This window comes from Sapajus apella, unplaced genomic scaffold, assembly GCF_009761245.1.
Source record: "Sapajus apella isolate SASKATOON/1434 unplaced genomic scaffold, GSC_monkey_1.0 scaffold9, whole genome shotgun sequence".
NCBI lineage: Eukaryota > Metazoa > Chordata > Mammalia > Primates > Cebidae > Sapajus > Sapajus apella.
The window spans coordinates 6,737,152-6,747,233 of NW_022436949.1; the positions used below are offsets into that span (position 1 = coordinate 6,737,152).

The 10,082-nt window shown below is 40.7% G+C and overlaps 1 long non-coding RNA gene across 1 annotated transcript; it reads left to right on the top strand.

The window, feature by feature from the left end:
* Window positions 1–1,354: 1,354 nt before the first annotated feature.
* On the top strand, window positions 1,355–8,287 carry LOC116551258. Its single transcript, XR_004268808.1, has 3 exons — window positions 1,355–1,741; window positions 2,319–2,407; window positions 7,410–8,287. It is a non-coding gene; the product is annotated as an uncharacterized LOC116551258 (long non-coding RNA).
* The last annotated feature ends 1,795 nt before the right edge of the window (window positions 8,288–10,082 follow it).

Below are 10,082 nucleotides of genomic sequence, written 5' to 3' on the forward strand. Positions count from 1 at the left end.
AAAAGTCAATTGTGTTTAATATACCTTGTTTATTAAAGCATAAAATTAGAAAATATATTTTCAAAAGATTATTCAAAAACTGTGATTGAAGCAAAGAAACAGAAGTTGGGATGATCGATGGGTAGTCAGATGGCTTATGTTCAGCCATGCCAGAAAACTGAGCTGTAACCAAATGTTTATTGTTCTGTTGCAGAGCTCTTTTAAGTCAAGCCGCCCAAATGCACTGTCAGCAGTTCTCAACCTCTGTGTATGTGTGTGTGGTGGGGGTCGTGGGGAGAGCAGGGGCTAATGGAGAGAACATGTCAAAATGCCAAACTGCAGAGTTCTCTTCATACAGATTCCAACTCTGTAAGTCAGAGGGGGATCCAGGATTGACCTTTGAAATAAGTAACCTAGGTGATTCTGAAGCAAGTGGTCCATGAACAATACTTTGAGAAATATTGTAGCCTTCTCCTTAACTCTTGAGAAACCTCGCTTTACAGTCTTAATAGTCTCTTCCCAACCATTCTCAGGCACGTACACCCCTCATAAAAGGATCCTCCTTGCTTCTTATGGTTTCCTGGGAGTCCCTTTCCAGTCTCTGCTCCCAAATGTTTTCTTTGCCTCGCTTCCTGAATCATTTCATTCCACTGGACTACTTGATGCTTTAGACAGTTCTTTGCTTCTTTACTGAGCTTACCTGATACAGAGACTCTACTTTCCCTGCAAATGCAATTTTCTGTAGAGTATAGACAGTTCTGTTTCTCTTTCAGTGTATATGCTATCAAAAGTGTGTGACATTAGTATTTTGAAAATGGCATAGTAGTGTGATATAAAGAACCTGCGGTCTCAAGCCGGACCTAAGTTTGCATATCCATACTGCTTAGCTCTAACTATGGATAGTGAGAAAGTTGTTTGAGGCTCTGACCCTCAGGCTCCTCATCCATAAAGTGAGTAAGATAATACCTCCCACTTGGGGCTTCAGTTGGGGTTCAGTGAGTTACTATCAGTGGAAAGGCCTTTGGAAACTGTAATTTCCTACAGGAGTATTAGACTATTAGGTAAAGTTTTGAACATTTTTGCCCAGCAAAAAGAAAACCCTGCTAATAGTCATTTTTAAATCCCCCTCTTCTATAAAATAAAATATAGAACTTCTAGCTCTTTCTCATGAGGGGTTAAAAAATATAATCCCATTATAGTAATTTCGTTCTTTAGACACCAATAATGCTAACTCTTTAGTGATCTGAAAACCAACTGTTCTGGATATTTTTCACTTTTCATCCCCTTCCCCATTTCATCTCAGGAAGTGCCCACTAAAAATTATACTTTATGGACTCCCTCATTGACTGTCTTCTGGGTGGGGCTGGCAAACAGAGGCACCAGTGAGAGATGGATGACAGGAGGAGCAGTGACAGGGTATTTCATCCCCACTCATTGTTTTGAAATCACATCTCTGGCAGTAACTATGTCCACCCACTAAGACAGCTGCATTCCCTGCAGTCCCAGGGCTCACTGGGTTCCAGTACACTATTTCCTCTGCTCAGCCCGAGTCCTAGGTGACTTAACGGCTGCCTGCTTTCAGTCCCTGGATAGAGCACCCCACCATCCTCTGTTTGATTCCAACCCATGTCCCTATAACTCCTTTTATTAAAGTCTTATCTGAACCATCCAGAATGAATTCCGTTTCCTGCTGGGACCCTGATTGATATAGCAATACAGGAGGTCAACAACCTGCCTGGGAGTTTTGAAGCAGGACAGGAATGTAAGTTCACTTTTATGATCAGGGATTTGTGTTATTGTAGATTATATTCCATTGTCTTATTCTTTATCAAAAGCAGGCATTCATGCTAATATTGAATCTTCAGCCTGCGGGAGCATGGTTAAAAAGATCATTGCCCTAAAGCTAAATAGAAACAAACGTATTCTCTCTCCTGAAAAACGTCTCTGAAGTTTTTGTTGTTGTTGTTGTTACTAAGGGGTACTTTGGCATTGGGGTGTTTTTCTCTTCTCTATACTTTATTTAAATGATGCATAGAGGTTTTCTAGTTGAGGAGTGGCACTGTTTTCTGCTGTTGAGTCGGGATGTAATGTAATTTCACTTTTTAAAATATATAAGTTTTTAATGTGAATTAAACTCCCTCAATATTTTTATGGAGAAAAAAATTAATAAAGAACCTATTAACATTGGAAAATAGGCTGTCTCAGTTACACAGTAACTTTTTCCCAATGGTTTTCTTAATATTTATATGTTAACATCATAACAGTGCATTACAATTTATATAACATGGAGCCATTTATTGCAAAAAACTGTCCATTAAAATCATATCCCCATCCTACAGCCAGACTCAACATGCCATCATGGCTCAGAGGAAGCCAAATGCAGGATTACATGATAGGCCAGAAGCTGGGTCATGGTCTACCAGGCCAGGTAAGTCATACACGTTGCGTAAAAGAGCCAAGTAAATAGAGAAACACGAAAGTCTCTGTAGAGTAAATGTGCACTCAGGCAATTATTAAAATAAGGATTGCGGAAGATTCTCTTCTCTCCTTTTCTCTAGGCTTATCCTTTTAATAAGAACAAAAGTAAATCAAACGTGTATGCACAAAGACACAGAATACATTCTAATAACTTCAGGGACTCTGTTTTAATTGACTAAAGGGATATATTTCGAGTGGAGAAATGATGTCTTGAGATCCCTTCATTCTATCTGGGTGTTACAACTGATATGGGCCTGTGTCAGGCAAGTTAAGAACAATGCGTGCTATTCTGATGCCTGGATATTATAGGTGCAGCAATAACTAGCTTGCAGAGCTTCAAAGAGCAGAAACGATTTCCACCTTAATAACCCCTGTGGCATTTTTCAATTTTCCAGGCTGCCAGTCAAATGAATGCATGTCTGGGAAGCAGAGGAGACAAGAAAGGGAAAAGATTAACCTCTGAGATCCATGATATAAATTCCATTGGCTAAAATTGGTCATGTGCTAGAAAACAAGCATGGGTGGTGATCGCCCTGTCTAAACACTGTGCACAAATGTTAGAACAAAGATTCTCGGAGAGAAACTGGGATCTCAGGGTCATCTGGCTGAAATAATCTTGGAATGCTAATCATTCATATTTTCTTCATCCTCTAAGTTGAAAGAAACCCAGCAGTCTCCACCTGATGATCTTCACACTCATTAGCCCAAGAGATGGTTCTTAAAAGCCAGCATTGTCTTTTTAAATGAGAAAGGCTTGCAGAAAACACGGACCTGCTACTGCCTAAACCATTGGAACTCAACTGAGTTAAACAAGCAGAACTCTTGGTACTGCCCTTTCCTCATCCTTACTCTGCAGCCTTTCTCCAGGCTTCCTTTATCCATCGAAAAATTAGAACACTTTCCCCCAGGAGGTGAAGAACCTCTAATTACAGATGCTCCTTAAAAAGCTAAGATTACTGCTATTGCCAAAAGGGCAAAATGCAAATAATATGCAGAATGAATTTGCTCTAAAGACGATGACATGTTGCAGATGGCTCACTGCAGTTTAACTTGCTTCTCACATTTCCAGGTGCTGAACACTTTCAAATTGTCTTTCAAAATGTCTTTTCAGCCTCTGTTTTCTACCCAGTGCTCCGCCCTGAACCTTTGTGCAAAAACTGGGCATTCCAAAAATAAGACAAAGGATCACTCATTTCTGGAAAAGAGGTCCTTGGAAGCAAAGGGAAAAACTGAAATAGTCTGATTTCTGTTTGAAATCACCAGTGCTGCTTCTAGAGTTTGGGACAGAGCCACCTTAATACTGCCAAAGGGCTGCTGTTTTGAGGGGCTACTTAGCCTGATCTAACCCCTTTTTAATTAATTCATCTATTTATCTATTCATTTATTTATTCAAAGAATATGTATTATGTAGCTATATGTAAATACTTCCATGATAGATACATAAGAAAAAGAAAAGATAAATGGGCTGGGGCGCGGTGGCTCACACCTGTAATCCCAGCACGTTGGGAAGCCGAGGCTAGTGGATCACCTGAGGTCAGGAGTTTGAGACCAGCCTGGCCAACATGGTGAAACCCTCTGTCTACTGAAAATACAAAAATTAGCCCGGCATAGTGGTGCAGACCTGTAATCCCAGCTACTTGGGAGGCTGAGGCAAGAGAAGCACTTGAACCCTGGCGGGGGAGGTTGTGGTCATCCAAGATCATGCCACTGCCTGGATGACAGTGAGACATCGTCTCAAAAAATAATAATAAAATAAAAGATAAGATAAATGCAGTTTATAAACATGTATCTTGCTAAAGAGAGTCTGTCCCCACCTTAACTCATTTCTAGACTGGAAACTGCAAGAGTGTCTGATCTGTCCTCCTCTTCCCATCCATATGCCCCTCCAATCCACTCTGTACAGTGCTCCCAGGTTAGTGATATTTTCAAATGCAGCTCCCGCTGTGTCATCCACTATGTATAACCATCACACCTTACTTCAAGATAAACGTCAACATTCTTAAGATAGTGCTCAAAGCCTCTGGAAGTCTTGGATTGGTCTTAACCTTCAACCTTATCTTGTCCCATTCTTCTTTCATGCAGTGAGTTTCTTTCATTCTGACCTTATTTTTTAAACATAGATTTACATTTGGAAGAATTTTAGATGTACAGAAAAATTGTATAAATATTTCCCATATACCCCTCACCTGGGTTCAGTTTCTTTTAATGCTATCATCCTCCATTACTGTGAAATGTTTGTGAAAACTTAGAAACCAACATTAGTACATTACTTAGTAACTAAACTCTGTGCATTATTCAGATTTCATCAATGTTTCCATTAGTGTCCTTTTTCTGTTTCTGGGTCTAAATACTCTGACCTTCTTTTAAATCTTTCTCCCACCACAGGGTCATTGTGCATGCCATTGCAATGCTTAAAACGCTCTCATTTACCCTCATGCCTTCCTCCTAGCCCTCTTTGCTATGTGGTTTCTACTCATTGTTCAGATTTCAGTCCAAAGGGCACTTCCTCAGAGGAGCGTCTCAAGTCCAGGTCTAGGACTGGTTCCTTTATTACAGGCCTTCACACAACCATTTACTCTTCCTTCATAGCACTTTCCTCAATCTGTAATTTTACCCTCTGATATGATTGGCTGTGTCTCCACACAAATCTCATCTCGGACTGTAATCTAAATTGTAACTCCCACGTGTCGAGGGAGGGACTGGTGGGAGGGGATTGGATCATGGGGTGGTTCCCCCATGCTATTCTTGCGATAGTGAGTGAGCTCTCATAAGATCTGCTTGTTTGATACATGCCTGGTGCTTCTCTCTTCTCTCTCCTGCCACCATGTGAGATGTCCCTTGTTTCCTCTTCACCTTCTGCCATTATTATAAATTTCCTGAGGCCTCCGCAGCCATATGGTACTCTGAGTCAACTAAAATTTTTTTCTTTATATATTATCCAGTCTTCACGGGTCAGCTAGGGGAGGGGTTTCAAATGCAGGAATTTGCCGGCTCCAGGCCTCCATCCAGAGACCAGAGAGGTTTCAAATGTTAAGCTCTTTGTCTGGTTTTCCTAAACATGGGACAGGTAGTGAAAGCCAAGTGGGGCTCTTTTGTCCCAAATTCCCACCCAAAGCTCTGGGAGGAGGGGGCTCTGTAACTCGGGGTTGTAGAATAAGTAGCCATTCCAGTATCCGAGTCAAAGATCAATCACTCCAGAGGAAGTCTGAAAGAACTCCTCTCACTGGACAAGAACATGAATGGGGAGGGAATAACTCAAGGGTTAAAACCTCAGCTGCTCCTACCTGAATGGAATTCCCTCTCTGGGGTCCCCTCCCATAGCAGTGTGGGAGCTGTCTTCTTTCCATCTCTCTAATACAACACTCTTCTGCAGAGCTCTTTGGGTCCGTGATATTTATTCGAACAGCAAACTCACCATGCCACTGGGGCCCCTTTCCCCATTCTTTGGGGTTAGAGAGGCCAAAAACCTACAAGCTTTGGGAGCTGGATACACTCCCCCAGTTACATTCTCTTGATGTGATAATTTAATTATTGTCTTTGTTTACAAGTAGACTCCAAAGGCCATGAAAGCAGAAATCTTATCTGTGTTTGCATTGTATTTCCCCAAGACCTAGCATCATCTGTGGCACAGAGTAGGCTATCAAGACAGGTGTTGAATAAATGAATGAGCAAATATATGATGAATGAAAGAGGGGAGAAGAGTGAAGTGATAATAGGAGAAAGCACATTATAGAACATCGAAGTAAGTGATGCAGACAGTAAGTATCGCAGGACTTCAAAAGAGGAAAAGATGAAAGTGAGATGTGAAATTATGTTAAGACTTCATGAAAATGGGAGTGGGAATTTGCCTGGACATTTTATTCATGCAATTAACAATTACTGATTACCTACTAAGTGTCAAGCTCTCAAAGTGTTTTGTTGTAAATAAAATTATACGATCAGTGTGACGGGTAAAAAAAAAACAATGGAGAAATAGGGAGGATGGATTGAAGCAGAAGGAACCTGGGAATTGAAAAAGTCGTTAAGATAACAATCCACCTAAGAAATACTGAGGTCTTGTACTAAGGCAGACATGCTGAAAATTATAAACACTCAACAAGGACTTGGAGATGCCAAACAATAGAATAGGAAATTCCCAGAGGGGATGCAAGCAATAAGAAAAAGTTAAGAGTTACACCTTAGCATGGACATTGGGGAAGCAGTGAGAATACTTCCAGGTTAAAGTAAAGGGCTCCTGATGGAAGCAATGAAATGGAGACTTGAATAGATGAACTGTGCTTTTGAAAAGTCAAGGTGATTGGATTTTATTCTATTAGTGATGAGTCATTAAACAATAATGACAGGATGAAAGTGAGATATAGCATAAGAGAATCTAGATAAAGGGAAAGTACATTGAGAAGCTGCTGCAGAAATCTAAGCACTTGCTTTAGAGTGTTAGCGTTAGAACTATAGAGATGACATAGCTATGACACTTTTAAAAAGAACATTGACTTAAAATACCCGTTAGCATCCACTACGGTATCCTGTACATTATATTTTATCCTTTATGTTTGCAGCTGACCTACTCTTCTTTATGAAGAAAACAACTTGGAAGACTAGTCGATTGTTGAATATCCATAAATACTTGCTAAGAACCCTTTATATGACGAGTAAATGGAACATACAAAAAAAAGTACAAGTGTTCCTCCTTTGAATTATCTCTTTCACTCTTATCAGCTTCATCTTATCAGGAGAAATTAATCTATGCCATATACTTTTGTGGTAGTCCTCCTCCAGGATGGCCTCCACTGATCTCCACTTCCTGGCATTCACACGGCGTGGCATCCTCTCCCACGTGGCATTGGGGTTGATCCGTGAGATTTAACACACAGCAGAAGCCAGAGTTTATCGTTTCCCAGAGTAGGCTATAACAAGACCGCAGCTTCCATCTCGGCTTTCTCTCTTTTTCTCAGATAAGCCACTCCAGGGAAAGCAGCTGCTGTGTCGCCAGCACATTCAGCAGCCTGTAGAGAGGCACCTGTGGCGGGAAGGGAGGCCTCTGGACATCAGCCAGCGAGGGACCGAGGCCTGCCAACAACCACATGAGCGAGCTTGGAAATGGATTATCCAGCCCCAGTCAAGCCTTGATGGGACTGCAGCTGCTGCCAACAGCTTGACTGCTACCTTGTGAGAGACAGCGAGCCAGGGCCGCCCAGCTAAGCTGCTCCCCATTTTCTGCCCCTCAGAAACCGTGAGAGATAATAAGTGTTTGTTGTTTCAAGCTGTTAAATTTGGGGGTAATTTGTTACACAGCAATAGATAACTAAAACAACTTTGTACTACTAAACATTAAAAATTATCTAGGAAATTACGTTTCCATCTTTGTCCAAGCTGCTAAGAAGTACAAACTGAATACGATTCTTGATTTCACTTGCCTGAAATTGTTGGTTTTTCCTCTTCCCCATTCCCTTTATTTTTTTATTCTCATACTTCATTTTCTATCTACTGACTTTGGTTTTATCCTATTTACACATTTATTGCAAAGCTCTTAGAGACTTTTTTTTTAAATCAGATGAGAGACAAAACAACAAAGTAAAGACAGTAAACATCAGACAGGATTCCAGCCACCATCAGAGAGATGAAAAATCTCAGAGAGAAAAAAGAGCAATACAGCACAGCCCGTTACTAGTGTTCAACTAACTAGCAATTGCTCTTAGAATTCAAAGAAATGATACACCAGAAAAAATGTGTTTTTGGTCAATTTCCCCTGAAGCAGACCTTGAGATAGGATTTGCATTATGAAAGTGCTCTTAAAATAAACTGCTAAGGGAATGGGGAAAGCCAGAACAGAATGGGGAAGAAGTCAAGCCAGGGTAATATCTCAACATCTCACAGAAGATTGCTTCAGGCTGATCCTCCATAGGATGTTTGCAATATAAGTTAACACCTCAGAGATTGTCCTGGGGCAAAGGAAATGAGCTTCCAAGCTTCTGCACCAGTCACCCGTTGGCCGTGGTCCTCTCAGGGAAGCGAGCTGTTAGGGACTACAGCTCTCTGTGGGACTCTCTGGATGTGTAGATAAAGTGGCGGCAGTAGCCTGTGCAAGTCCTTCAAAGAAAGTTCCAGGTGTCTGTGGTCAGGGGGAAGAGCACACTGAACCCAAGAAAACACACAGAGGTGGTAAAGGGAGCTGAGGGCATCTAAGTAGAGCATCAAGGTCTGCTCTGTTGGAGAAAGTTCCATTGAAGGAGCTGGCTCTTCACCTGTACTGAGCCTTAAAGGATAGGCAGAATTGGTATAGACATGGAGGAGAAAGTATTTTATAGAATCTGCAATTCAAAGACTAATTATAAAAGTAGCAGAATCCACCAGGTGCTCTAGAATGATAAGTTATTACCTAGACTCTGAATTCTATTTCCAGTCCCAAGGAGGTATCCTGAATTCATCTTTTACTTAGGTTATTAAATACAATCATTTGTCTTTAGATAAGGAGTGATAGAAGGTTTAAAAAAATCATATGCTTCTCCCAAACTTTAGCAATGCTATTATTCATCCATTCTGGTCCTAAAATACAGATACTGCACAAATATCTGCCCTCAACAGTAAATAAAAAGGAAGCCTGGTGGGAAGAGGATGAGACCCACCTACGTGTTTTAAAACTGCCTATTCTATTATCATCATCCCTGGGTTGCAAAATTTGGAAACCATTTCAAATAAAAGATATTTAATAATGTGTCTCTTTTACTTTCTTTTTTTAGTAGAATTTATCACTAACAAGCAAAGTGCAGTAATAGCTTTTCCTCCTATGCATGCTTTAGGATGTGGTCTAACTTTATCTGGAGTTGGGCAGAAAGGCATAAATCATTAAGCCCCGGCTGGCCTGATCAAGAGCCTATCTTTCAGAAAAACCAAGTGTCTAGAGGCTGCCATTCACAGAAACTCTCCCCAAGGATTCATCAGCCACCAAACAGAGAGGCAGGCAGGTCAATGACACCAAAATCTGCAGCTTCAGCAGCTTCTGAAGTTTCTGACCAAAAGAAAAAAAAAATTACATAAAATAAAATAAGAGAGAGAGAGAGAAAAAAAAGAGAGATGGTATGAATAAAAAATCTCAAAGGAACTTTAACAAACCATCTCAGAATTCACAATTTACATTCTGGAAAGGAGGCTTTTGGAGGCCTACAACATACAAGCTTCTGTTGCTAAAATAATGAGCTACCCCAAGCAGCCACAGACATTTATTGTTTTATTAGCTAGGACCTAGTTCCATGTGCTTTAAAAAAATCATTTTGACACAAGAATTTCTTCATGATATCTTTTATCATGTTATCATGATTTATATGTAGACAAACCAAACTAAAAGATTCCGATTTAAAGAACACAGGCACTGCCTTCCAGGTGAATACTCCTCTTTCAATTTGTCCTTGGGTACTCTTGTACTCTGGCACCACCAATTTATTCCACAAAATTATGGAATTCCAATCCAGATCAGGAACCATTGCTTTTAGGATTCGTGTTCATTTTCTAGGTAAGGAAGCTGAGGTTCAGAGCGGTTGAATCGACCTCCGCAGGGCCAGGCCAAGCCTGTTGTAGAAGAAACCCAGTCACTGGTCTTCCTGCTGAAAGCTTTTCTAGTTATACCACAG